At 39.2% G+C, this 26,704-nt stretch overlaps 1 protein-coding gene and 2 non-coding genes across 3 annotated transcripts in view; 2 read left to right on the top strand and 1 right to left on the bottom strand.

Moving 5' to 3' along the window:
- The window catches only part of sema3h (sema domain, immunoglobulin domain (Ig), short basic domain, secreted, (semaphorin) 3H), a 188,928-nt gene that overhangs the window by 43,744 nt on the left and 118,480 nt on the right, over positions 1–26,704 (bottom strand). The window lies entirely within an intron of this gene.
- Positions 6,005–6,077, top strand: trnar-ccu (transfer RNA arginine (anticodon CCU)). The gene has a single exon. It is a non-coding gene; the product is annotated as a tRNA-Arg (tRNA).
- On the top strand, positions 15,654–15,725 carry trnam-cau (transfer RNA methionine (anticodon CAU)). The gene has a single exon. It is a non-coding gene; the product is annotated as a tRNA-Met (tRNA).

The following is a 26,704-nucleotide window of genomic DNA, read 5'->3' as shown; positions in this document are numbered from 1 at the left end:
GCAGGATTTTACATAATTTGTCAGCTTTTTTCTTCTGAATACTTTAATATTACTTCAAAATGAAAGGAAACTATTTCTAAAAAATATGTCAGTCCTTCCAAGCAAATTTTTATCATTTTAAATACACTTTTTTTTTTTTTTTTAAATCATGTACCTTCATCAACAGTTCAAAGATGGAATAACACAAGATATGATGAAATACATCCATTTATTTACATGATTTGCAGGTCTTTGAAATTTGGGAAATAATTTTTGTTCCATGTTTCATACATGGTCTGTTTAAAACGTATGTAACTTTAGAACCAAAAATGGTACAGAAAAAAGGTAAACAGTTTCATAAACTAGAGTACATATGTATCTGTTCAATACATTTTTATATCAGATGCATTAACTTGAAAATTTGGCCTTGCTGTTTACTTCTGCTTGACCGGGCCCAACTACTACTGCTACTACTACTACTACTACTACTTTTAAGACAACTACTACTAATGCTGCTACCAGAGGTGGAGACTTGCAAGTCATGACTTGGACACGAGTCAGACTTGAGTCACTATTTTTAGGGCTTGAGACTTGACTTGATAAAATGGACTAAGACTTGGGACTCGACTTGGACTTGAAGGTCATTGACTTGAGAAGCACTTTTAAATCTGAATTCTTTCTATTCTGACTCTAATGATTCACACCAAGATCTTGTTGAGACATTTAAAAAGGAAAATTTATAGAATATGTAAGAGTTGTAGAAATTAATTTAGTTAAATACTCATATATAAATATACTATGATTTTTAAGTACAGTTTAGTTTAAAAGTCATATAAATTGCAAAAATCTAAGCTATATTTGGTACTTTGGTTAAAAGCAGGAGTCTCCAATTTGTACTTCGAGAGCTACAGTCGCTTTCCACCCTCCTCCAAGTAGCTCACCAAAGAGATTTCTGAATTATACTTATTGTGCTGAATAACTCAAATTTGATGAATTAAATGTCTATTGTAAATGTATAATTTTGATGCTTAACTTTGTGCACTAATAATTGGACAAAGGTTTATATTTTATAGGCGTCTAACTGTACCTCATGTAAACTCGTTGCGGCTCTTATATACACTCAGTTTCTTGTGACCGCTAAAACTAGTAGCTCTCTAGCATTTTCATTTTGTAAAGGCAGCTCACCAGAGGAAAAAGGTTGGAGACCCCTGGTTTAAAGACTTGAAATGACTTAAAGCTCAAACCAGATGACTCGACTTGACTTGACTTGGACTTGACTTGGGCTTCACTTGGACTTGACTGGGACTTATGGGCCGGTGACTCGAGAATCCACTTGGACTTGTCTGTATTTGACTTGGGACTTGATTCGGACTTGAGGTCAAAGAATTGAGACTTACTTGAGACTTGCAAAACTACGACTTGGTGCTACCTCTGCCTGTTACTACTGCTACTACTACAACTACTATCATTACTACTACTACCACTACTACTAATACTATGACTACTACTACTACTACTACAACTAGCCTCCTCCTCTTTCAACTACTACTTTAAACATAATTAAGGTTCTGAGCAAGTTTGATTAATTGTGATGGTTGGAATAGAGAAATAATCTTTTATCAGACTTTGTTGTTTAGTAACTTTTTAAGCTGTGAACTACACTGAACACAAAAACACACATATTGGCAGTGTTGGGAAGGTGACTTTTCAAATGTAATCCCCTACAGATTATAGATTACATACCAATAATGTAGTTTGTAATGGAATCCATTAAATTACTTAAGGTGAGTAATGTAATCTGAATACTTTGGATTACTTGATTTGTTGTAGAGAAACAAAGACTACGAAATCTTCACATAAGATGTTTTGTCTGCTAAAAGAAAATGAAAAGACAGAGTCTTTAAAAATATTATTGATAGAGGAAGAGGAGACACGGTCCACGCAGCATGGTTTAGTCCTGTTAAATCCTGGTTTAGACCTGGTTTAGTCCTGGTTTTAGTCCTGGTTTTAGTCCTGGTTTAGACTTAGTTTAGACCTGGTTTTAGACCTGGTTTAGACCTGGTTTAGTCCTGGTTTAGTCCTGGTTTAGTCCTCGTTTAGTCCTGTCTTAGTCCTGGTTTTAGTCCTTGTTTAGTCCTGGTTTAGACCTGGTTTAGTCCTTGTTTAGTCCTAGTTTTAGTCCTTGTTTAGTCCTGGTTTAGACCTGGTTTAGACCTGGTTTAGTGTCCGGCAATGAGTGGAATTACAGAGAAAAAAAAAAGGGATTTAGCCCCAAATGTGAAAACAGGAAAATACCGCCATGTAATCCATTTATTTCAACAAAGTAACTGTAATCCAATTACCACTCACTGAAACAGTAACTGTAACTGAATACAGTTACTCATAATTTGTACTCTGATTACATAACTCCAGTACATGTAATCTGTTACTCCCCGACACTGCATATTGGTTGTATGAGTTGTGTGTGGTCTGCATCTAATGAATAAGCTTTTTATTGTCTGATCAGGAAGTTGGTGTTAGCATGCTAGTTGTGGGGCAATCTCGTCTTATAGATCTGAAAGGAAGGAATCATTTTGGATCACTGTAAAATGAACTAGTTCCATTTTTAATGTTTTAAGGCTGTAAAAATCTGGTACAGAAATGAAAAAAAGTTCACAAATACCACTGTATAAGCCTTGTTTGAAAGATCATGTGAATTTTTTGCTGCTTTTAGACCATTTTCTTAAAGGTTGTATGGAGGATTTTTTTTCTTTTGTTTCAAATTGTCATTGAAAGTTTAAAATACCATTACAGAGACGCAGCAGCCTTGTAATTATGATGACCAAAGAAAAAAGAATGAAAATCTATCAACTGTGGACGTAGTGAGGCTAGATAAACATCAGCCAATAGAAAACGAGGCTCCCTCTTTATCTATTGGCTGTTTGGTCATTAATCAAACTCCCTACGTTTCTAGTGTAACTGACTCGCTGGGATTATGTGGTTTTATGCAGCGGTTCTTAGAGGCTTTTTTAAACTGTCGCTTCCTCGCAATTCGCAAGTTTTTTTGCGATGGCGGACGAGAATCCACGACCATTTCGGCGCAACAGAAAGTCCATTTTTGAGGTCGCTGAAAGAAGAAGAGAAGGGGAAAAGGAGCGACGACAAACTGAGGTGATTCTTGGAGATTCCTTCCAGCGATGGTGCGACTGAAGCAGAAGAAGGGTCTAAAAACTGACGCGTCGGTCGCTAAAATATTTCTAGACAGGTCACTTCAACAGTAAATCTGAACACGCGCTGGCTGTAAACAAGCGTGATTTCTAGAGTAACGAGACGGTTGCTGTATTTCACTTCCCTAAAAATCCTCTATACAACCTTTAAGGCGGTAGTCCTTCAAAACTGCAGCAATTTTGATTTTAACATTTGTAGACGCTACACCGCCCACCTGTACCTGCTATATTGTGGAAAATCTGTTTTATCCACAACTATACAAAAACAAACTCCTCTTTTAACCTGCTTTGTTTGATATAAAGTTCACCTAATTGAAGAATCGTTGCAGCCAAGTTTTCATATTTATAGATTAGCGCAGCTTGAGACTGCCTTGTACTCTGCTGCTGTTTGAGCTGTTAACAACGTGCACCCACCACCTCTCCCTCTCTCTCGGCAAACCCTCTGAGTCAGAACAGAAAAGTGACAGATGACGGCTTTATCTGAGCGCGTATAAATATGTTTGAGTGACAGGCGGGGAGCAGGGCGCAATCTGGGACCACAAGTTAGAATCTTCTCCGAGCGAGAAGAATATGCAGAGGAGACAGTTATAGACAATGGAGAGGAGCGAGCGGAGCAACTTTTGAATATCTGAGTGACAAGATGAAGCTAACTTGTAGTTTTGGAAGCTCATATTATTATAGGCCTATTATTCTCCCAAATCAGAAATGTAAGTAAGTAAGTAAGAACAGAAGAATTACACAGTCAACCAAAAGCTTGTCTAAAAAGCAGGAGCAGGACATTCCATAATTTGGGGACCACAGCCTGAAAGAACTGGTTCCCCCCGTGTTTTAAATCGGGTCTTTGGGACCATCAAGAGGCCCTGACCTGAGGACCGGAGGGTGTGGCCTGAGGTGTATGGGCGCACTAAGGCTACGTTCAGACTGCAGGGTTTAACGCTCAATTCCGATTTTTTTGTGAAATCCAATGTTTTTGCGAGGTGGTTCACATTTCCAATTAAATGCGACTTGTATGTGACTCCAGTGTGAACTTTAAACGGCCCGAAAGTGTCCCACATGTGACACTGGAGGCACGATGACGTCAACCGCAGCGAGCGTCTCTGTGTTTACGGAAGTTGTCCAAACATGGACGCAGCATTGAGCACCTGGAGATTTTAAAGTTCCTCTCGTACCGGAGCCAGAACATGAACAACTTACTTATTTTAAGGAGGAGATTGAGAAGGAGAAGGACGAGGTTTTTGGCCGTGGAGTTTTGTGGAAAGGAACGTGTGGATGTGGAGACGTGGCCAAGAGTGGTGAGTGGTGATGTGCTTCGCTTCAGTGACACGGAGTTCATTTTCACCTACTTCAGCGCAGAATAGTGACGTTTGTGACTTGCTGATAACGTGTAGGTCAGACAAATGCACTTTGACCATTCAGACTGAAGTCACATGTCAAAAGATCGAATATGTATTGGTTTCAGGAGCACATATCCAAGTGTCCTGGGTCATATTTGAAAAAAATCTTATCTGTGTCGTTCAGACTGTCATTAAAAGATCAGATACAGGTCACATAGGGGCCAAAAAAATCTGATTTGGGTCACTTCAGGCTGCAGTCTGAACGCAGCCTAAGTCACTGATGTACTGGGACGCTGTTGAGGAAAACAACTTTTTCCTCACGTTTGTTAGTTTCTGCTTAGATAAAAATTACACTTGAAACAGAAATAAAGTCCAGATAATTTACTTATTCCAATATTAGAAAGTCATACTTGTACAAGGAGTCTGTGCTGACATTCCCATGCAGAGACTCAATGTTTACGCCTTTACAATGACTTTTATACACCGTGAGCCTCTTCGTTGGTGCACAGTCCAATCAGACGGTGTTATCTGGCTACCAAGTCATGACATCATCCCTATCAGTAGTTCTTGTCCTATTTAGTTAGTTTGCTTTTAGATAGATTGGAATATCATGCATTTGTTTTGACATATATCTCTGAGTCTCACAGCTGTGACCAGAGCCCTGATCTTCAAATGACCTCGGTACAATAATGAACTATAGAAGTGATTATACAAAATAGCTAAGCCTAGTTATTTATCCTAACAACGCCTGTTCATTTAGAGCTCTGTAAGTTAACACTGTAATTTTAAAATCAACAGGAACTTAACAGGAAGCCAGAGCAGTGACGATAAAACGGGTGTGATGTGTGTTCGCCTGTGAGCTCCTGTTAAAAAATCTTGCAGCCGTGTTTTGTACAAGTTGCAGCCGCTTAAGTGTAAAAAAAGAGAATTACAAAAATCTAAACAAGATGAAATAAACGAGTGAACAATCATCTCGAGATCAGCATTTGATAAAATTGGTCTCAGTTTAGTGATGTTCCGTAATTTCATTTAAAAAGCGACGATCAACCAACTAAACAGTCACGATAAAACTATACTTTAAGGTCCTATATTGCACAAATTTGATTCTTGTGAGCTTTAAGTCATGTTATAATGTTGTTACCTCACCAAAAACAGTATTCAAGTCAACAGGTACCTTTTCAGTAGAAATTGGCAGTTCCAGGTCTGAGATTATCCAAATGATCCGCATGGTAATATAAAAGAGAGTACTTAGATTTAATGTTGAAAATCACATTCTTTTGTCTAAATAAAGGGTGTTTTTTATGATCATGATGATCACGTTATCGGAATCAGTTTAGAGTCTGTTCCTTAGTGGTGAAATTGAGTTTGAAATTTGAGTATCATGACAACACTACTGAGCTAAATGACTACACATAAAGCTGAATTCTCTTCTTCTTTTCTTCAATTATTTTGTGCATAAATGTGTGTGAACAGTCCTCTGTGGAAGCCCCAGTGGCCTAATGGATAAGGCACTGGCCTCCTAAGCCAGGGATTGTGGGTTCGAGTCCCATCTGGGGTGGTCTCCTCTCTTATTAGCCAGACACAATGAGGCGTAAACACACTCTTACACTTCCTCTTATTTGTTTTGTCAGAATGATTAATAAAGTTTTGGAGTCAAACAGAGAAGCAGATCATTTCCCTCACATCCTGCTGTTTCTGCTCAGTGGGACCCAGACTGTGATGAATCTGAGTCCTATATTTCATTTGAGTCCAAACTATATGAAGAATCAACACAGAAACGTATAGAGATGAATGACTATTTGAAAAAAACAAACAAAAAAACTGTTATATAAGGATTATATTAAGAGTGCATTTAAAGGGACCATATTACACTGTTTTCTGATCTGTTCTAATGTTCTTTCCTCATCAAAAACAGACTTGGAGTTGTGTTCTGTTTCATTCACACAATTTGTTTCATTTAAAACACAAACCCCTGGAATTGCACATTTTTACTAAACTAAAGTTAAAAAGTAGCTGTTAAATTGGAAACCAGGATTACATGACATCACAAGGCTGAACAGAGCATTTTGAGCTTTGGAGATGTAGACAAAGTAATAATAAAGGATTGCTCAAAATGTGTGAATGAAGCAAAAGATGTTTAAATCCTTTTTTATTTTTGTATGAGTTCTCAGACGATCTTAAAACTTATTTGCAAGGGCGTAGGTTTGCATAGGGACGGTGGAGACATGTCACAATCCATATTTGGGGAAGACAAAATAGTGCCTACCAATATTTTACATTTTATTTTACCCCGCTGCTGTTTCATTGGCTGCAACAGAGTGATGTCATTAGTGGAGCCAGGAGCCTAAACTGGGGAAGCGGCAGGACAGGGCCGCACCTGAAGATGTCGGCTTGAGCAGGCGTGACTGAAGACGCTGCACCAAACTCAGAAAAACTTTTCAAAAGGAACTTACTTGGCTTCATCTTCAATTAAACTTGTCTTATAATGTACACAAAAAGTGGTTTAACAAAGTCTTCTAGTGTCACAGCCATGATTTAGCTTTTATTTTTTATCGAAATGTATGGCATTGATTTGAAATATAACATATCGAATTGAAAGCTCACTGTATCGAGGTATGTATCGTATCGGCAACTTCTTAATGATACCCAGCCCAACAGATAAACATACAGAAAAGGGGACCCGGGCTGTTTTTTGTTCCCAGTCCACCGCTGCTGTCTGTGATTATGTATCTGTAACTTGCTGTCCTCTGTCTGATAATTAAATATAGATTTATTTTAGCATAATGAGTCACGGAAAAAGAGCGACAATCGCCACAAAAGCATGTTATCTAAGGACATTACCTCACAAATTTCTCATCACCAACGAGCAAAGGGAAATCTGGTACAAACTTCTACATCGCTGTTATCTAATCTTAGAAGGGCAATGGACAAAAACTGTACATTTTGTGAACTGAAAAATGAAACCACCTCTCACTTATTTTGGACCTGCCCAGACCTGTATGTTTTTGGAAAGAATTCATAAAACATAAACGCAACTTCTTATCCCATTTTACCCTTTATTATAAAGATGTGCTGTTTGGTTTTTGCAGTGTCCATCATAAGAAAAGTAAACAATATTATATAAAAATCCGTGTATCATTCATTCATTCATTTTTCAATATAAAACCAAAAATAAGAAAATGAAAAAACAACACTTTTCTTCATTATTTGTCTCCAAAACCAAAATGAAAAAACGAATAACGATTCGTTTTTTCAGTTTTCGATTTGTGTTTAAATGAAGAATGGAAAAAATGGATAATGGCTGTTTTCCGTTTACGTAACTTACGTGACTGCGATGCCGGACTGAGCCAGGACTGATCCACGTCCGGGATCAGAGCGGGACCAGAGCGGGACCAGAGCGGGACCAGAGCGGGACCAGAGCGGGACCAGAGCGGGACCAGAGGGGGACCAGAGGGGGACCAGAGCGGGACCAGAGCGGGACCAGAGCGGGACCAGAGCGGGACCAGAGGGGACCAGAGCGGGACCAGAGCGGGACCAGAGCGGGACCAGAGGGGGACCAGAGCGGGACCAGAGCGGGACCAGAGTGGACTCCGAGCTTTGACTCCGAGCCTCCGCGTGGTCCGAGTCTCAGCTTCGAGCTCCGGCCCTACCGTGGGCTCTGAGCCTCCGGTCTGGTCCCAGTCTGGTCCCGATCTGGTCCCGGTCTGGTCCCGGTCTCAGTCCCGGTCTGGTCCTGGTCTGGTCCCGGCCTGATCCTGGTCTGGTCTCGGTCTCAGTCCCGCTCTGGTTCCGGTCTGGTCCCGGCCTGGTCCTGGTCTGGTTCCGGTCTGGTCCCGATCTGGTCCCGGTCTGGTCCCGGTCTCAGTCCCGGTCTGGTCCTGGTCTGGTCCCGGCCTGATCCTGGTCTGGTGTCAGTCTCAGTCCCGCTTTGGTTCCGGTCTGGTCCCGGTCTGTCCCCGGTCTCAGTCCCGCTCTGGTCCCGGTCTGGTTCCACTCTGGTCCCGGACCTGGATCAGTCCTGGTTCAGTCCGGCATCACAGTCACGGAAGTCACGTAAACGGGAAACGGTCGTTATCTGTTTTTTTCCATTTTTCATTTAAACACAAAATCGAAAACTGAAAAAACGAATCATTACCTGTTTTTTCATTTTGGTTTTGGAGACAAATAACGAAGAAAACTGTTGTTTTTTCATTTTCATATTTTTGGTTTTATATTGAAAAACGAATGAACGAATGACACACGGATTTATAAATAATGTGTTAATCATGTGACCCATCAGTTGGTTTTATGGGGGGGTGATAATGTCCCCACCACAGCTGAGACCAAACTTATGCCCTTGCTTATTTGGCAATGTCTGTTAATGTTGTGACACCATGGTAACAGCTGAACGTTTCTCCAATACGCATACATGTAGAACACCCCCAGCACCCAGAACACCCTCATTTAGTAGCTCTGTTATGTAATTTATACACTTTGACGAACAATGCGGCGTCTAAATGTCCATTCATCACCAGTAAATCGAATCAATCTCACAGTTTTGACATCCCATAAAATCCCTGTATATATTATCCCTCATAAGTCTTATCTATATCAGCGTGTGTACATAGATCACGGACGTTATCAGGCGCGCTCCTGTCACTACTGCAGTAACACATACATTACCTCAGTATAACTTTATATTCATGGAGATATACGCGGCATTTGTACTAAAGCCTTCACACGGAACCACCTCGTGTTTTCAATGGAAACGGGAAGGGGATGCGGGTTGATGCGATGTATGGTGGAAAATATGAGATGACAGATGGGAGCGAGCGGTTAAGGAGTTTGAGATTATAATGGGAAATGAACTAAAGAAGCAGACGGATAAACAGCTATATTTGGTCAAATCTATAGGAACGTAATATCCATGTTAAACGTCCTACATTACGCAAAATTGACTCTTGTGAGGTTTGAGCCGTGTTATAATGTTGTCACCTCCTCAAAAACACACCTGGAGTTGAGTTTCATTTCACTCACATATGTTTGAGTTAGGGATGGGCATTCGATGAAATTTTCTCAATCGATCGTCGGAAGAATTAACGATCGATCGACGATTAATCATTAACGTTTTTATATTAAAATTATCGTCATTATTATTACTATCTGCACTACTAATCTGCATAAATAAATTCAACTTTACGACATATAAACCGTAACGACTCTAGAGCCACATCAGCCCGTTTGACATTATAATGTGTTTAATTCAGTTTTGTGCAACTCTCACAGAAACGAAACTTAAAACCGCATCGCTAATTTGCATAAACTAAGCGAAGATAAAACTACAGCTCTTGTGTCGCTGATGTGGTTCAACTTCTGTCGGATTAAAAGACATGACTCAGTGGAATACAGGTTAGTGTGACCAGATTTGCGTTTGTCAAAACCAGGACACCGTACGGGGGGAGGGAGGTGGGGACTCGTCATCGACATTGCGCGACTCTCACCTGGCAAAACTTTTTCCCACTGGACACCGAAACATATGTGCACGTGGCCTCCCACTTGTCCCGAACGCAACAGAAAGCGTGGAATTTCTTGTACAAATCACCGTTAAATACGCATTTGTGCTTCGGTACGTTGCAGACTGACCCACTGTTTGTGTCTCGCTTCTTCTGAGTGCAGAGAGACACATGTACGAACCCCTGTTTGGTCACGATACGCACAGCAACCTACAATTCGGTTTAAAATGAACGTAATCGAAGAAATTCTTAATGAACAATTATCGATTAATCGACTAATCATGCCCATCCCTAGTTTGAGTAACACAGTCCTTCTCAAATAGTGGGGGCCCACTCATTGACTTTTTTCAGCAAAACATGCCAAATATTACCAACAATCAACCCGCTTTGTGAATGCTACTTCAGTCAACCATACTGCCTGCAGCATTAGACATGGTTTCTGTCACGCTGGATGCAGGAGCGGACCGCCTCATGATGCAGGTGAGCGCAGCGCGGAATATGGACAAGCACATGCTGCGTGTGTCCGGGGAGTCGCTATGGAGACGCAAATAAAACGTTTGCTTCCTTATGTAGGCGACTGAAGGTGATGGTGAGATTTGTCCACGTTTGGAAGTGGTTCTGTGGAGTAGGGGGGCGTGACAGAAAATAATTGAGAAGCACTGGAGTAAACACTTTATTATTAGTCTGTCTACATTTCCACAGCTGAAAATGTTCTGTTCCATCTTGTTTAGTGGTAGTTTTCAAGTTAACAGCTCCGTTTTACCTTCAGTTCAGTAGAGATCGGCAATTCCAGGGCTGAAATCATCAAAATCATTCTAGTGAAGGTGTATGGAGTTTAAAAACACAGTGTAGCACGTCCTGTTACTGTCACATCACTAACATGCTTCCCTAACCTAAACCTTAAAACAGAACACAAAACAACTTGATGAAAATACCTCTAATGACAATAGTTTTTCAGTTAATTTCAGCACTCGCTTCAAGATACAAAGAGCTACTTTTATGAACATAAAAACTTCCTCTGGTATTTACATCGTTGCAAAGGTTTGAACACACTGTCTGTCAGGGGTGAACTGGCAATTTTTAAATACAGATGTACAGAGGGGTGTGCAAAAATATCAAAATATCGATATATCGTAGCGTTTAATGTAATGATATAGTATCGATATTGTAGGCTGCTGTATTGATATATCTCTAAGAGTATTTTTTGGTATATTTGGTTAAATAATTTTGTTGTTTTGTTGCTTCTTTAGTGAAAGAAAACTTGTTTATGCGACACATTTGATATATTCACTGTTTTGAGGATTAAAAATGGTGTGTTTCGTATGAACTTTGCACAAGAAGTGGTGTAACAAAGACTTTTGTTGATGCTGTATGGCATCGATTTGAAATATATCACACTGAATCGAAAGGTCACTGTATTGAGATATATATCGTATCGTGGCCTGTGTATCAAGATATGTATCGTATCGGCAACTTCTTAATGATACCCAATCCTACAGATGAACATACAGATTGCCCGTGGAAAAGTCCAGGGCCGTGTTTTGGTCCCAGTCTGCCCCGATGTCTGTGATTATGTATCTGTAACTTGCTGTCCTCTGTTTGATATATAAATATAGATTTATTGGTAACACTTTATAATAACTACACCTTATTTAGCCTTAATAAAGCATGAACAAAGACTTAATTAATAATGATTCACGCTTAGTACCTACTTAATTATTACCTTAATTCGCACTTGCACTTAATTTGCCTGTGCTGTAAATAGTTACTCATAATTATTTCATACTTAATTACTCATGGAACTAACCATTTGAGCATTTATTAATCATTAATAAGCTATGAGAGAATGATTTACTAATAATGCAATACAATGATCATTCAGGCAGCGTCTTTTTGAGAGCTTTTCTAAAGTGAAGACGAATTATGCTTTATTAAACATTTACTAAGCGTGAATCATTGTTAATTACGTCTTTGTTCATTATTAATTAAGTCTTTATTCATGCTTTATTAAGGCTAAATAAGGTGTAGTTATTATAAAGTGTTACCGATTTATTTTAGCATGATTTGACTAATTCCCAATACACAATGAATGGAGCTACTGTGTCTTGCCCAAGGACACAACATCAGCATATCACTCGGAGAGAAAGTGGAAAATGCGACTCCTCTGAGCCGAATGAGGCCACAGCAGGTACTGACTTCATAACTAACCTGCAAAAGTTGGGCGCAAAACACCCAAACTTTCGTACTCCTCGGGGAAACTACTTTGTCTGCGTTTGAAAGCTGATTCTTGTCTCGCACTTTGCAGCACAAGCTCAGAAATCCAAACCTCAAAAATAGAAGCCTCCTCCGGTCTTTGAAGGGGCTGTCTCTTGTATTTACCGCCACACTCTGACTTCACTAAATCACAGTAGCTCCGAGTGCTGAGAGAGTTATTATGGTGCTGAGGATGGTTTAATGTTGTTATCAGGGAAAGGAACAGAACAAAAACATTTATCTAACTTTAACTGATAGCGAAGAGAGAGAAAGAGAGTGAGAAAGAGAGAAAGACAGAGGGAGGAGGGGGTCTGTGGAGCAGGTAAAACAGGGGCATATAAGGCAGAAAAACATTTAAAACAACACTATTATTGCATAACATGTGTATAATGTTGTTGAGCTCTTCTCCCAAACTGAAAACATTTTGCAACTCGTGATGTCAAGTGGTAATATCAGAAGTGCTCCACTGTATTTTTAAACTGCATGCCTCTAGAATCATCAGAATACTACACAACACAAATAGAGAGAATGCATTTCTAATAGGGCTGGGTATCATTATGAAGCTGCCAATACGATACATATCTCGATACAGTGCTTTTTAGGTTCGATACGATATATTTCAAATCGATTCGATACGTTCACTAAAAAATGATGGCTAAATCATGGCTGTGACACTAAAAGTCTTTGTTAAACCACTTTTTGTGCAAAGTGAATATGAAACGCAAACATTTTAATCATCAAAACAGTGAAAATGTCAAATGTGTCGCCTAAATGATTTTTTTTTCTTCTGAACAAGCAACAAAACTGTAACGCTGTAATGAAATAATTTAGTAAAATATACCAAAAAATAGACTTGGCGATATATCGATACAGCAGTACCCGATATTGATACTGTATCATTACATTAAACCAGGAGTGTCAAACTCATTTTGGTCCGGGGGTCGTATCCAACCTACTTTGATCCCAAAGGGGCCGGATCAGAAAACTCATGTCATATAAACCCCAAAAATAACAATAAGTTCAAATATTTGTGCAGAGAAACACAAATCTATTACAGAAATCTTTTTAAATTGATGAACTCTTTCTTTTACAAAATATTATAATATTATGAACAACCTGAAACTTTAAGCAAAAATACAATTTCAACACAATATTTTAACATGAACTTGTTTGCAAATAAGAATAAGTCAATTTTTTTGGAAAATCCTGCACTCGGCTCCACTTTTCTCATGTTGGACATTTTGTTGATGAGGGTGTCACGGTCAACAGTCAAAACGATCGTCCTTTAAGAGCGTTTGGAAAGAGACAAGTCTTCATTTGTGCTGCTCTGGTGGGAGGGGCCACGTACAGAGACGCTGGAGACGCTGCTGTGATAAACACCACAGAAAATTAACAAGATTTTAAGAAAATATTATTAAAATATTTTAGTAGAAAATCAGCCGAGGGCCAGATTAAAGATCTTGGAGGGCCGGATCTGGTCCCCGGGCCGTATGTTTGACACCTATGCATTAAACGATACGATATATCGATATTTTGATATTTTTGCCCCTAATTTCTAATCTAATGAAAAATACTAAACCTTTTTTGAAATTTACTCTACTTCTGTTTGAAGGTTAACCAAAGTTGTGGAACTAGATTAAAGTTTGCTGGGTTAGTCAAAGCTACTGTAGAATAATAATATTCACAGGAAGAGGGTGAAACCACTGAATTTTGTAGTTTTATATGTCAATATTGTTACTTAATTGTATAGATTTTTTTTTTTTTTAAACAGTAAGGCTTTTCTATTAACATGTCTCTATACTACAGTGGCTGACGAGGGCCAAACGCATTGCAACGGCCAAATGCGTCTCAGTTAGAGATTATTATTACGGTAATGTGGCTTTTATTTGATTATATTCATATGCTGTGTTTATAAATAATATAAATATTGCTGTACAATGCGGAACATCATTGTACAATAATAGAAACCACATTATCATAACAATAATCTGTTCCCGCTGTAGTTTATCGTCAGTCGGCTGTTTTATGTCTCTCTGTCAGGCAGAGCTTTTCTCTCGCTCCATCCTGTGTGTTTCTCCATCGAGCTGTTACACTGAGAGCGCCCCCTGCAGGTTTGGAGCACTTCCGATGTGGTGACTCTTTATGCAGCGTTTTTTTGTTTTTTACAGAGTTTTCTTGGTTTTCATCGTTTTGTGCTTTGCATCGTTTCTCTATTTGCAGCATTTGATGATGACACTTTTGTCTTTTGTTTCTTGCAGTTTTTTTGTTTTGTTTTTTATTTGCATTAGGGTCTTTGTTTGTACCTCGTTTAAAGTTCTGTTTGAGTTTGTGAATTTGCATCGTTTCTGTACTTGAAGCTGTTTTCTCTAAGGCATTGGGCTGTTGCAGTGCGTTTGGCCCCCGCCAGCCACCGTATTTGAGCACAATAGACTTTAAAGCAGCTCTAGATTTGTCTGGCCTCCTGCTTTAGACTTTAGTTTTGGTTTAGTCCTGGTTTAGTTCTAATTTAGTCCTTGAAAACCTTGAACTGTCTGCTTGAAGATGTGAGACAGGCCACTACTCTGACAATGTTTTTATTATCTTATCTTATTATCTTCTCTAGTACATTTAATAATAACTATTAATGTTTTTATTTGTTTGTAATGTGATTTATTATCTTTCTTATTCTGTATTTTGAATTAGTGTATAAATTGAGCTCTGCAAATAAACCTGCCGTGCACGTTTGGGTCGATGAGATGTGAGTTGTGGAGCTGTTCACTGAAGCAAGTGTTGATAAAATATGAATCGTGTGCACAGAATAAACATGAAAATCAACAGTGGCACAGACTTGGGCGAGACAGTGCCAGCCTCAGGGGAAGCTGTGTGTGGTGTTTGTGGGGAAGAGACATTAAAGAATCCTCTGGAGACAAGGGTCCAGACAGAAACATGGACGCAGACAGCCCCAAAGGATCATGGGAAGGACAGGTGGAGCCTGCAGGAGACACTCAAGGAATAAAGGATGCTACTCTGAATTGTAAATTATAAATGCTGCCATAAGACAATAGAGAAATCAAAATAAAACAATTCAATATAAAAACCAAAAATGCAACAATGGTAGAGTAGTGAGTGAGGCTGAAATATACTTTGCAAAGCTCTTCCAAACCGATAGAACAATACAATTTGATTTTTCAGTAGGAAATATAAAATAAATCTTGAGTTCTTGAGTTTAAGCATTAAAATTAAATAAATACATAAAAAAAATCTATCTAAATTTATTGTTTTTTACTTCCCATACCACTCTGTAGAGACATGGAGATTGGCCAATTGTCACACCTCCCATTCTCTGTGACACAATAGTATAGAGTGGTAGTTCAACACACACTCTCTCCCTCTCTCTCTGTCACACACACAGCAGAGTGGCGCAGCGGAAGCGTGCTGGGCCCATAACCCAGAGGTCGATGGATCGAAACCATCCTCTGCTACAGACACTTTTTTTCATGGCAGATCACTTATTTACATCTATCGCTGTAAGTGGATAGTCTGATTCATCAGCCGGGCTAACTGGTATAGTAAAATTGTCCCATTCCCGTAGGAAGAAGGGCAATAACGTCTTTCCCCTTGATAAAATTCACCAAACATTCTCTTTGTTCCGGCTTTCAATCCTCATTCTCGGGATTCGTTGCCAACACAGAATGTTTGTCTTCGTCTACATCCATCTCGACGGCTTTGTTTACTGTTGTGCTGTACCACAAAAGGGACCCAGATATGGCTTCACAGCTCTTCAGTGATTGGCCGGTGCGCAGTCTACAACTTCCGGGGTCCTTGCAAACCATCTAGTGTATTCCAATTCCTGATGTAGTCGCTGGAGAGAAATTAAATTGAGCAGAGGCAGTATGTGGTGCCAGCCTGGCTAGTAAGTGGAGGAAATGCTGTTGAAATTTAGGAAAAGGTTGGAAACTTTCCATTTCATTGTCATTGTTACTTATCTATGTCCAATTAGGAAACAACTAAAAGCTAAAATTACACTCTGATAGACTACTGGCAACAAGTTTTGCCATGCGTAAACTAGGATCTATATCATCTAGGGATGTAACCATAACCAAAATATCTTGATATCGTATCGTCAAAAGTCTCACAATAATATCGTGGGCTGTCACAATATATCGAATCACAAGTTCCTTTGCTTAAATGCATGGATTTATAGTAGCAACAGCTTATAACTACATACCCCATGATTCATTTCAGTGCAAACAACATGAAGTGATAGGTTTTTACTTGAATTCTCGGGATTATGACGGAAATAATTCACATCAAGTTCTTGTCAATGTATTTTAAAAGCAAAAAAGTGTCCCGTCTAGAATTTTATCAGCCTCTTCAAAATAATGCAACAAATATCATATCAAGAGATTTGGATATTGTTACATCCCTAGTGTCATCATTAGTTTTCCTTCACATACTCCGTCTCCTTGTGGTTGGAATTGTATCTTTGCACTTTATTCATTGAGTGACACCATGTTGTTCTTGTATTGTTCCCTCTCTTCCAAAACTTTGTCCAGTTTCAAGTCTTCAACCCTTTGAACCTCACAGTCTCTCGTGGAATATTGGGTATTGATATTGGACTTGTACACTGAAGACTGGGGTTTTAATTCTGCAAAATTCTGGTACTATACGCTGTCATTCACAGTAGTTTCAGTAATTAACATTTTTTGGCAAAGATTCAATCCTAATCATAGAGATATTTTAGTTTTTTTTCTAACAACATCTTATCAACTTCCCCAAAAGTGACATTTACAACAGTTTTAAACCCTGCGCTCCTCCTTTAGAGCTATCGTTCTTCTTCTGTCTAAACACCACGTTTCTATACGTCTGCTCCATCCATCACGCCCGTCAGCGGAGCTTTATCATTTGATGGATCTGAGGCTTTGGGAGAAGCAGCAGGTCGCTCTGGCTCCTGTACAGAACTTTTCACATCACCATCTTTCACCCCAGCTCTCCATCCTCTGCCTCCCTGCCCTTTTGAGCCAGCAGATAATGGACAAATAAAGGGTCAGAGTCAATCTAAAACCATTTATAATGCGAGCGAAGGCGGAAGTGTCACTATATTCTGATAAATGGTCTTTTGCGCCCCATCAACACGCGCTTTGGGAAGAGTGGCCGTGAAAAGGTTCCTTTGTGGATTAAGAAAGATAAATCAGAGTTTGAAGGCAACGTAAAGAGCACAAAATCCATCACGGAGAGAGAGGAGGTGCAGAGAGAGAGAGAGAGAAAAAGAGAGAGAGGAGAGAGATGGATTTGAAAGAGAAAGTTCAACAGTTGGGACCGGTTGAGTGAGATTGGTTAGACGTGCTGATATGGTAATGAAAGTGATTAGAGAAGTGATATGATATGAAGTAGAGGTCTGCACGGGACAGAACTAATCCTACTCCCGCCCGCACCCATAAAGAATTGTGATTTTCATTCCTGCTCCCGTCCGCATCTGCGATATTTTGTCTCGCCCGCAAATCCCGCAAGATGAGGGCGTTCGCTTTCTTAAACTCTATCGAACACGGAGAAGAGGAAAGGAATTGTGTAAAATGCGCGCGAGATTAGACCACGTCTGCAAATTTAGGCTGCTTAAAATGTTTTTATTTGTTGTTTTTTATTAACGTTTTATTTATAAAGTATCCAGCACAAATGATGCATGATAGGGATACATTAATCATTTGTATATTTTAGTTTACGCTCATATTTAGTTTGCAGTAGGGATGTGCATTCGATGAAATTTTCTTAATCGATCGTCGGAAGAATTAACGATCGATTATCGATTAATCATTAACGTTTTTATATTAAAATGATCATCATTATTATTACTATCTGCACTACTAATCTGCATAAATAAATTCAACTTTACGACATATAAACCGTAACGACTCTAGAGCCACATCAGCCCGTTTGACATTATAATGTGTTTAATTCAGTTTTGTGCAACTCTCACAGAAACTTAAAACCGCATCTAATTTGCATAAACTAAAAGCTACAGCTCTTGTGTCGCTGATGTGGTTCAATTTCTGTTGGATTAAAAGACTCAGTGGAATACAGGTTAGTGTGACCAGATTTGCATTTGTCAAAACCAGGACACCGTACGGGGGGAGGGAGGTGGGAACTCGTCATCAACATTGAGCAACTCTCACCTGGCAAAACTTTTTTCCACTGGACACAGAAACATATGTTCCTGCTTTATACATTGTGCACATGGACTCACACTTGTCCCGAACGCAAAGGAAAGCGTGGAATTTCTTGTACAAATCATCGTTAAATACACATTTGTGCTTCGGTACGTTGCAGACTGACCCACTGTTTGTGTTTGTGTCTCGCTCCTTCTGAGTGCAGAGAGACACATGTACAGACCTGTTTGGTCACACTACACACAGCAACCTACATTCGGTTTGTCGATTAAAATGAACGTAATCGATGAAATTCTTAATGATCAATTATCGATTAATCGACTAATCATGCCCATCCCTAGTTTGCAGGACTACAGTTTATCATTCCACCCGCCCACTCCCGCCCACGCCCGCAATGAGCTTTCAAAATGTGTCCCGCGGCGCACTGTTTTGTGTTGGGTTGCTTCCTCATCACAAACATACCTGGAGTTGTGTTTTGCTTCATTTACACATGGTTGGGTGGGTGACCTCACTTCGGGACCTCCCATTCATTGGAGGATATGAGCACCTGGGCTGGCAACCATTTTATGTGCTGTGGTCCAAAGCAAGAAAAATATCTGATGAAGGCTTTTTTTTTTGCCAAAACGTTATTTTGAAAATAAAAAATCTTTTGGACATCGGCCATCTGGGTGTGCAATGCCTTTTTTCACTTTTGTCTTGCTGCTCCTTGCATTTGCACCTCTACAAGAATTTTGGCGTGCGTTTTCTGTTTCTTTTGATTCATTTACACATGTTTAACACACAAATCTTGTACATGGAAAAAAAAAAAAAGTCCCACCTTGTGATGTCATGTGTTAATACAAGTCCTCCACTGTGTTTTTAAACTCCATACACCTTCATTAGAATCATTTGGATGATTTCAGTCCTGGAGTTGCCAATCTCTTCTGCACTAAACGTTAAAGGTAGCTGTTAACTTAAAAACGACCACATCATGACATCAGAAAGTGGAGCAGAGCATTTTGAGCTTTGGAGATGTAAACAGACTAATAAACCGGGATGAATCAAACATTTGTGAATGAAAAAACCCACAAAACTACAACTCCAGGTGTGTTTTGGAGGTAACAACATTATAATTAGTTTTAGTATTTAGCACTTTTTTCTGAAATGTTACACCAGCAGAAAAGCAGTGATTTGAGATAATTGGAAAAAAGTTAATTGTTTTTTTTGCCCCTATTATATTAAATTGACGACTATTAAATTGTCTTTCATTGTGATGTGTTTTGCAAGGTTACAATTGCACCAGAACATTTTCTTGACAGTTACTCCACTGCAGGAGCAAGGAAAAATAAATAAATATAATAATAAATATAGTCATCCAGTAGTTTAGATTTTTATACTGGTTGATCAGTTTCTTGATTCCAGATGGGATTTGAACTCACAATTCCTGGATTACTAGGTCTGTATCTTACATCTTATCCATTAGACCACCTCTAATTTCCACCTGTGTAGTAAAAATGCTTCTTACTCCATACAGTAGTTTGCAAAAGGTATTGGTAAAAACAAAACAAAACACTGAATTATGTGGTCTTTACATTTTAATTTGACATTTTGTTGGATATGGAAGTCACTAGACTGTTTTATCCAATCAGAAACATTGTGAAACATGTGGAAACTACTGACAGTTTTATTTTTTTCTCATGTTTCAACATCGAAGTGGGTGGGGCTAACGTTTAATTCTGAAACGTGGTCTTTAAACATGGCTTAAAATCACGTACAGGTGATTTAATAGCAATAACAGCAACGTAGTACTCATGGTAGTTGTCCTAGTGACACAAGAAGTAGTAGATGTCTCATAACAATAACACAATATTATGTAACAATAAATATCGTGATGTCGTATTGTCAGAGTTCTCACAGTAACATCGCTGACCATCACAATATATCGAATTACAAGTGTCTTTGCTTAAATTAAGAGTTCTGGTGCAGCAATAGCTAAAAAAAAGACAGAGGGAACTACATAGACCATGATCCTTTGCTCCATTTCAGTGCAGACTACAAGAAGAAATAGCAGTTCTAACACTTTTAAGTCTTAGGCTGTGTTCAGATTGCAGACTGAAGTGATCCAAATCTGATTTTTTGGCCTCTATGTGACCTGTATCTGATCTTTTAATGACCCAGGCCACTTCGATATGTGCTCCTGAAACCGATACATATCTGATCTTTTGACATGTGACTTCAGTCTGAACGGCCAAAGTGCATTCATCTGACCTACACGTTACCAACAAGCCACAAACGTCACTATTCTGCGCTGAAGTAGGTGAAAATTGTTAATGAACTCCGTGTCACTGAAGTGAAGCACATCACCACTCACCACTCTTGGCTCCGTCTCCACATCCACACGTTCCTTTCAACGGACGTCGCTGCCGCTGCCCCACAAAACACCACGGCCAAAAACCTCGTCCTTCTCCTTCTCAATCTCCTCCTTAAAACAAGTAAGTTGTTCATGTTCTGGCTCCGGTACAAGAGGAACTTTAAAATCGCCAGGTGCTCAATGCTGCGTCCATGTTTGGACAACTTCCGTAAACACAGAGCACGCTCGCTGCGGTTGACGTCATCATGTCCTCCATTGCACATTCGGGACACTTTCGGGCCGTTTAATGTTCACACTGGAGTCACATACAAGTCGCATTTAATTGGAAATGTGAACAACCTCGCAAAAACATCGGATTTCACAAAAAAATCGGAACTGAGCATTAAGCCCTGCAGTCTGAACGTAGCCTTAGTTGTTTTTTTGTCAAGGCATTTTAAGAGAAAAAAGTATCATATTAACAGTTTAGCCTCCACAAAATATCGCAATAAATATCGTACTGTGAGATGTATATCGTGAAATATAGTACAGAGAGATTTGGATATCGTTACACCCCTACAAAATATGCAACAAATGTGGAAAAAAGCATCTAAGAACATTTCCATAGTGGTTTATCTGTCTGTGTTTTTATTTCAACCCCCCAAACTCCTAACTCCGACTCTTAATGGAGAAAGAAGACTATTATCACAGTACATGAAAATGATGCCCTATATCCACATTTCAGTACCGGCAGAGTAAAAACTGTCATATTATAATGAGTATAGCTGGAGGCAAAGTTATTAGCAGTAAAATGTGGGGGGATGATAGTATAAAAGTATATGATAGAGGTGACAGAGGACGATTAAGAGGACATATGGGCTGTATGGCTGGAGGAAAGAATGAGAGACAATTAGGGAGCAGATGGGACACTGTCTATTGTGTTAAAGGAGAAAATGAGCTATAAGTGCTTTAAGGAAGAACCAGTGTCGGATATGAACTATGAACTAATACACAGTCACATTTTTATAGTGAGTTTGTTGCAATAATGTCTACATGTGTTACTGCCTAAAATATCAAGTAAAAAATATGAAATTATTATGAAAGGGCCCATATTAAACTATTTTGTTATAATGTTCATCTTCAAAACATACCTGGAGTTGTGTTTTGTTTCATTCGTACCTTCTTCTCTGAAACTGAAAATACTCTGTTCCACCTTGTGATGTCATGTGGTAATACAGGAAGTGCTTCACTAGTGTTGAATGACCTATTGTTTTGGACCGAAAATTGCGATCTCAGACAACACGATTTTGGGAGCATCAAAGCTGCGGTTTTTTTGCATCGCTCAATGCACACTGCCACCGTCGCCTTGTTGCTGTTATTTTTGATTTATGGATCTGCATCGAGAGCTATGTGCCGTGAAGTAATTCACCACCACAACACTAGGAGTTTTTAAACCTGGCGTTCATGTAAATTTTAATATGAACTACAACGTGATAGAAGGACAGAACAGACTCACCATCAGCAGCACATCCTCTGTCACAGAAAGAACACTCATATTCCTTTGTGTCCTTTAGTCCGACAGAAGATGAATGCATCAGGGAAGGAGCGAGCTGTTTTTTTTTTGGGGGGGGGCCTTATATTTTATGCAAATTAGCCATGGTTTTAAGTTTCGTTTCTGTAAAACGTAAAATAAAGTTAGCCTGGCTGGCACCATCTAGTGCCTCTGCTCAATTTCATTTCTCTCCAGTGACTAGGTCAGGAATCAGAATACACTAGACGGTTTGAACCCCGAAAGTTGCAGACCGTGCACCGGCCAATCAGCGAAGAGCTGTGAAGCCATGATTGGGTCCCTTTTGTGGTACAACAAAACAGTAAACAAAGCGGTCGAGATGGATGTAGACAAAGACATACATTCTGTGTTGGCAACGATTCCCAAAATTGAGGATTTAAAGCCGGAACAAAGAGAATATTTGGTGAATTTTATCAAGGGGAAAGATGTTATAGTCCTTCTTCCTAAGGGATTTGGAAAAGCTAAAGAGTTAGCCCCGTTAGCGGCGCATTACATAGGTCACAGCCAAATAGCAGCGATTGTTTAAATTAAAAAAAGTACCCACCTATTGTTGAGCGAACAAATTCTAATGCTGCGAGGTCAGACGGTTTCCACGACGTGAAACCGGCTGATGAATCAAGTTACTGCAAAGTAACTTGTCGGTCAAACTGTTTAACTGAGTAAGTACCACCGCACGATCCTGTTCAGCACTAAATAGGAAATCTTCTATATAATTTGAAAGAAACACAGTGATGAATAGACTTTGGTTAAATCAAGCAAATAATGATAATATCAGTTTCTGCCTTTTGCCTTGGCATGACTCCTGATTTTTGGCTCCTGATACAAAGTAGTACAGGAACTGCCAAGTAATGGTCAAAGGTCAATTTTGAGCTCAATATTTTTCACATACAAATATTTCTTCATTATAGCAACTAGTTATTATACTTTTGTATGGACAAAACTGAAACTTTGAAGTCATTTTTCTCAGTTTCACACTCTGGCAAGATGAGGTCTTTTGGTTTTGTATTTTGTATTTGAAATCAAACTATAATCTATTGATAATAATCTATTTTAAGTAACCAGTCATGTATTGTCGCTAGCATTTTTGTGGTTTCACTTTAAAATGGAACTACACCTCTCGTGTCACATCCTGTTTACTCCGCACTCTTCCTGTCCCAAGTCTTAAATGTTGACAAATCACTCTGGATTCTGTTAAAATGGCCTCTGCGTCGCTATCTTAACAACTCTAAACCTGACCACAGTTAGAGAGCTGGCATTCTCCGAACCTCAAACTCGACAGTTCCTCCAAACATGTCCGCCACACGGGCTGTAAACCGCCGAAAGCATCTGAACAGTGAGGAAATGATGGTCAGAACACTGCAGGAGGAGGAGGAGGAGGAGGAGGAGGAGAGAAGGACAGTGGTGAGAGAGAAGAGGGTGAATTAGCCTAAAACCACAAACACAAAGCTCTTGGAAGAGTTTGCATGAGTGAACAACTGCGGTAAAGAAGATATGAGAGGAATGAAGACAAGATGGACCCTTAATCGTCAAACCAATAAGAACTTGATAAATGGAGAGGTTTTGTGATTTGAATATTTAAAATTGCACCAAACCAATGATATGTGTGGCAGGAAATAACATTAAATGTCATATATAACACAAAAATGAACTTTAGGCCATGTTATAATGTTGTTACCTCCTCAAAAACAGACCTGGAGTTGTGTTTTGTTTCATTCACGCATGTTTGAATAATGCTTTATTATCAGATTGTCTACATCTACAATGCTCAAAATGCTCTGTTCCACCTTGTGATGCCATGAAGCTGTAGCTACTTTTTTACCTTTGAATCAGTAGAGATTGGTAAGTCCAGGTCTGAAATCATCCAAATGATTCTACAGAAGGTGTGTGCAATTTAAAACTCAGCTTAAATACACAGGATTTTTGTGTTAAAAATATGTGAATGAAACAAAACACAAGTCCAGGTATATTTCTGATGAGGAAACAACATTATAACAAAGAAAACAGAGCAATATGCGTCCAAAACCAGGCCACGAGCCACCTGGTTCCAGTCCCCAGAAGTGTAGTTATCTCCTTCCCATCATGGAGATATAAGGCAGTGTCCATGAGCAGTCTGACCAGAACTGAAGCTTGGATGAGCTGCAAAACGTCACTCAGAAATCTGAATCTTTCTTTTGCTATCGTTTCTATTGTTTACCATCATATCTATATGTTTTACCTGCTAAACAGTAAACATGAGCACTGAAACTGACGGTGGATGGTCTGTCATCTGCTCATGTTCATGGAGATGTTATTGCTTTGTCTAGAACAGACATGTCAAACTCAGGCCCGGGGACCAAATCTGGCATGCAATATAAGATAATATCATATATTTATTAGAGCTGACTGACGGCTACAGATAGGCTATAGAGACATTATTTATTTAAAATTGTATTATTTTATATTATGCTTGTTCTGGATTCAGTGTTCAAGCAAAACTATTATTAAACATTTAATAATAGGAAAAGGTTCAACATTACACATCTTGCATGCAGATATTGAATTTTTTCAATAAATATTTAGTTTGGCCCACGACTTAGTCCCAGTTGTTAATTTTGGCCCTCTGTGAATTTGAGTTTGACACCCCTGGCCTAGAATGTTCCACGGTACAGATCAAACCTTTCTATCTCAAGGGAGACAACTATAGACAGGACTACATACTAGACAACTAGACTACATCACTGTTTCCCAAAGACTGGGTCGCGACCCTCAGGTGGGTCGCAAGAGATTTTTTTGGGGTCGTCTTGTCACGATCTACATGTAGGTCTGTAATATACAGTTCTACAGACTATTTTGTTCTAATATTGCTGGTTCAATTGAATGTTGAAAAGAAATAGAAATTGGCTACATTTAATGTCCAAATTGGTGACTTATGGATCCTTTTATTGTTGCTTCAATTTCTGTTTTTCATTGTTAAAAATTTGAGTAAAACTAATTGTTTAGAGAGACACGATCAGTCAACAATAAAATATCCTCATTAATGTTCAATAATGGTCAAAGCCTCCTTTAGTTTGTGATTTACCAATAATGTCTATTGACTTGGGTCCTGAAGGTTTGTGATTTTTAAAATATGGGTCCCTCGAAAAAAAGTTTGGGAAACACTGGACTCAGATCTGTGGAGATCCAACCCTATTCACAGAATAAGTTGTATTTTTGAGCAACAGAAACACTTGTAATCAATAAATACTAGATAGATGTGTTTAATGTCATACCATGAAGCATTCCAGACAAAGGAATAACATCTCCATGGAGACAAGCATGTGACAGACTCTCCATCAGAAAAGTTACGCAGTGCACCATTTACGAGTTTTATGCTTTTTGTGCCATTATTCCTCCAGTCCCTGAAAAATATTGTATTTTTATCACCAGTTCTTACAAGCAAAAATAACTGGGGAGTGCTGCTACCAGTACACACCACTTTTTGGCTCGTTCCTAGACAAATTATTTCCTTGACAACACCAAACTGCCATAAAACTCCACATATAACTCAAAATAACAGTGAGAAACTCTCCCTCTGACGCACACGTGTTCAGCCTGTGCCCTGGTAGCCGCCGAGCCCCAGTGATTTATGGGATTTGTAGTGTTTCTGTTCAGCTGAGCGTGGCATAAACAGCACATTCACTGCATTCTTCACCTGCCTCCTCCCCACGGCCCACAGAGCTGCGGTTTCACATGTTTGAGAGACGTAGCATTACTAGCGTAGCCTTATCAGATCAGGGAGCATGCTGGGAAATCGTGTTTACATCTGGGCAGGTTTAAACAGCGCGGGATGGTTTCGAATGTTTGGGCCTGAAATGTAAAATAAACACAATGCGGTTGGGTGTATGTGTGAGGGGAAGGTATATATTTACTTTCACTTACTTCTGCGTGTGGTTCGGACAAACAAAGAAGCGCTGGGTTTACTCTGAGACGTGATAAGGGGTCAGGGTCAAGTCTGGATTTACTGGTACTAGTTAAAGTTAAGCAAAAGCCAAAATGGCAGGAGATAGAGCAAAAATATTGGTTTAAAGTTATTTTTGTAACTCAAAACATATTGAAAAAGTATGTATCTTTACAATGACACCTTTAACTTGTTGCCTGTTTGTCTCGATTAAGATTAGATCAGTTTAACTTAATCTTAGGTATTTTGTTCCAAATTTTTCATCATTCTGAAACTCATAATAATAATAATAATAATAATGCATCAGTTTTATACAGCGCTTTTCTGGACAGACTGACAGAAGCAAGGCTGCCAATCTAAGCCATCGGCCCCTCCGACCACCACCAACACTTACACACACTCCACTTTCATACTAGGCAATGTGGGTGACGTATCTTGCCAAAGGACACAGCAACAGTTTTTTGCGACTGGCACTCCATGGATTT

Source organism: Boleophthalmus pectinirostris, unplaced genomic scaffold, assembly GCF_026225935.1.
Source record: "Boleophthalmus pectinirostris isolate CB_2022bp ecotype Guang Dong unplaced genomic scaffold, ASM2622593v1 HiC_scaffold_8, whole genome shotgun sequence".
Classification (NCBI taxonomy): domain Eukaryota; kingdom Metazoa; phylum Chordata; class Actinopteri; order Gobiiformes; family Gobiidae; genus Boleophthalmus; species Boleophthalmus pectinirostris.
This window is presented reverse-complemented; position numbering and strand designations above follow the sequence as displayed.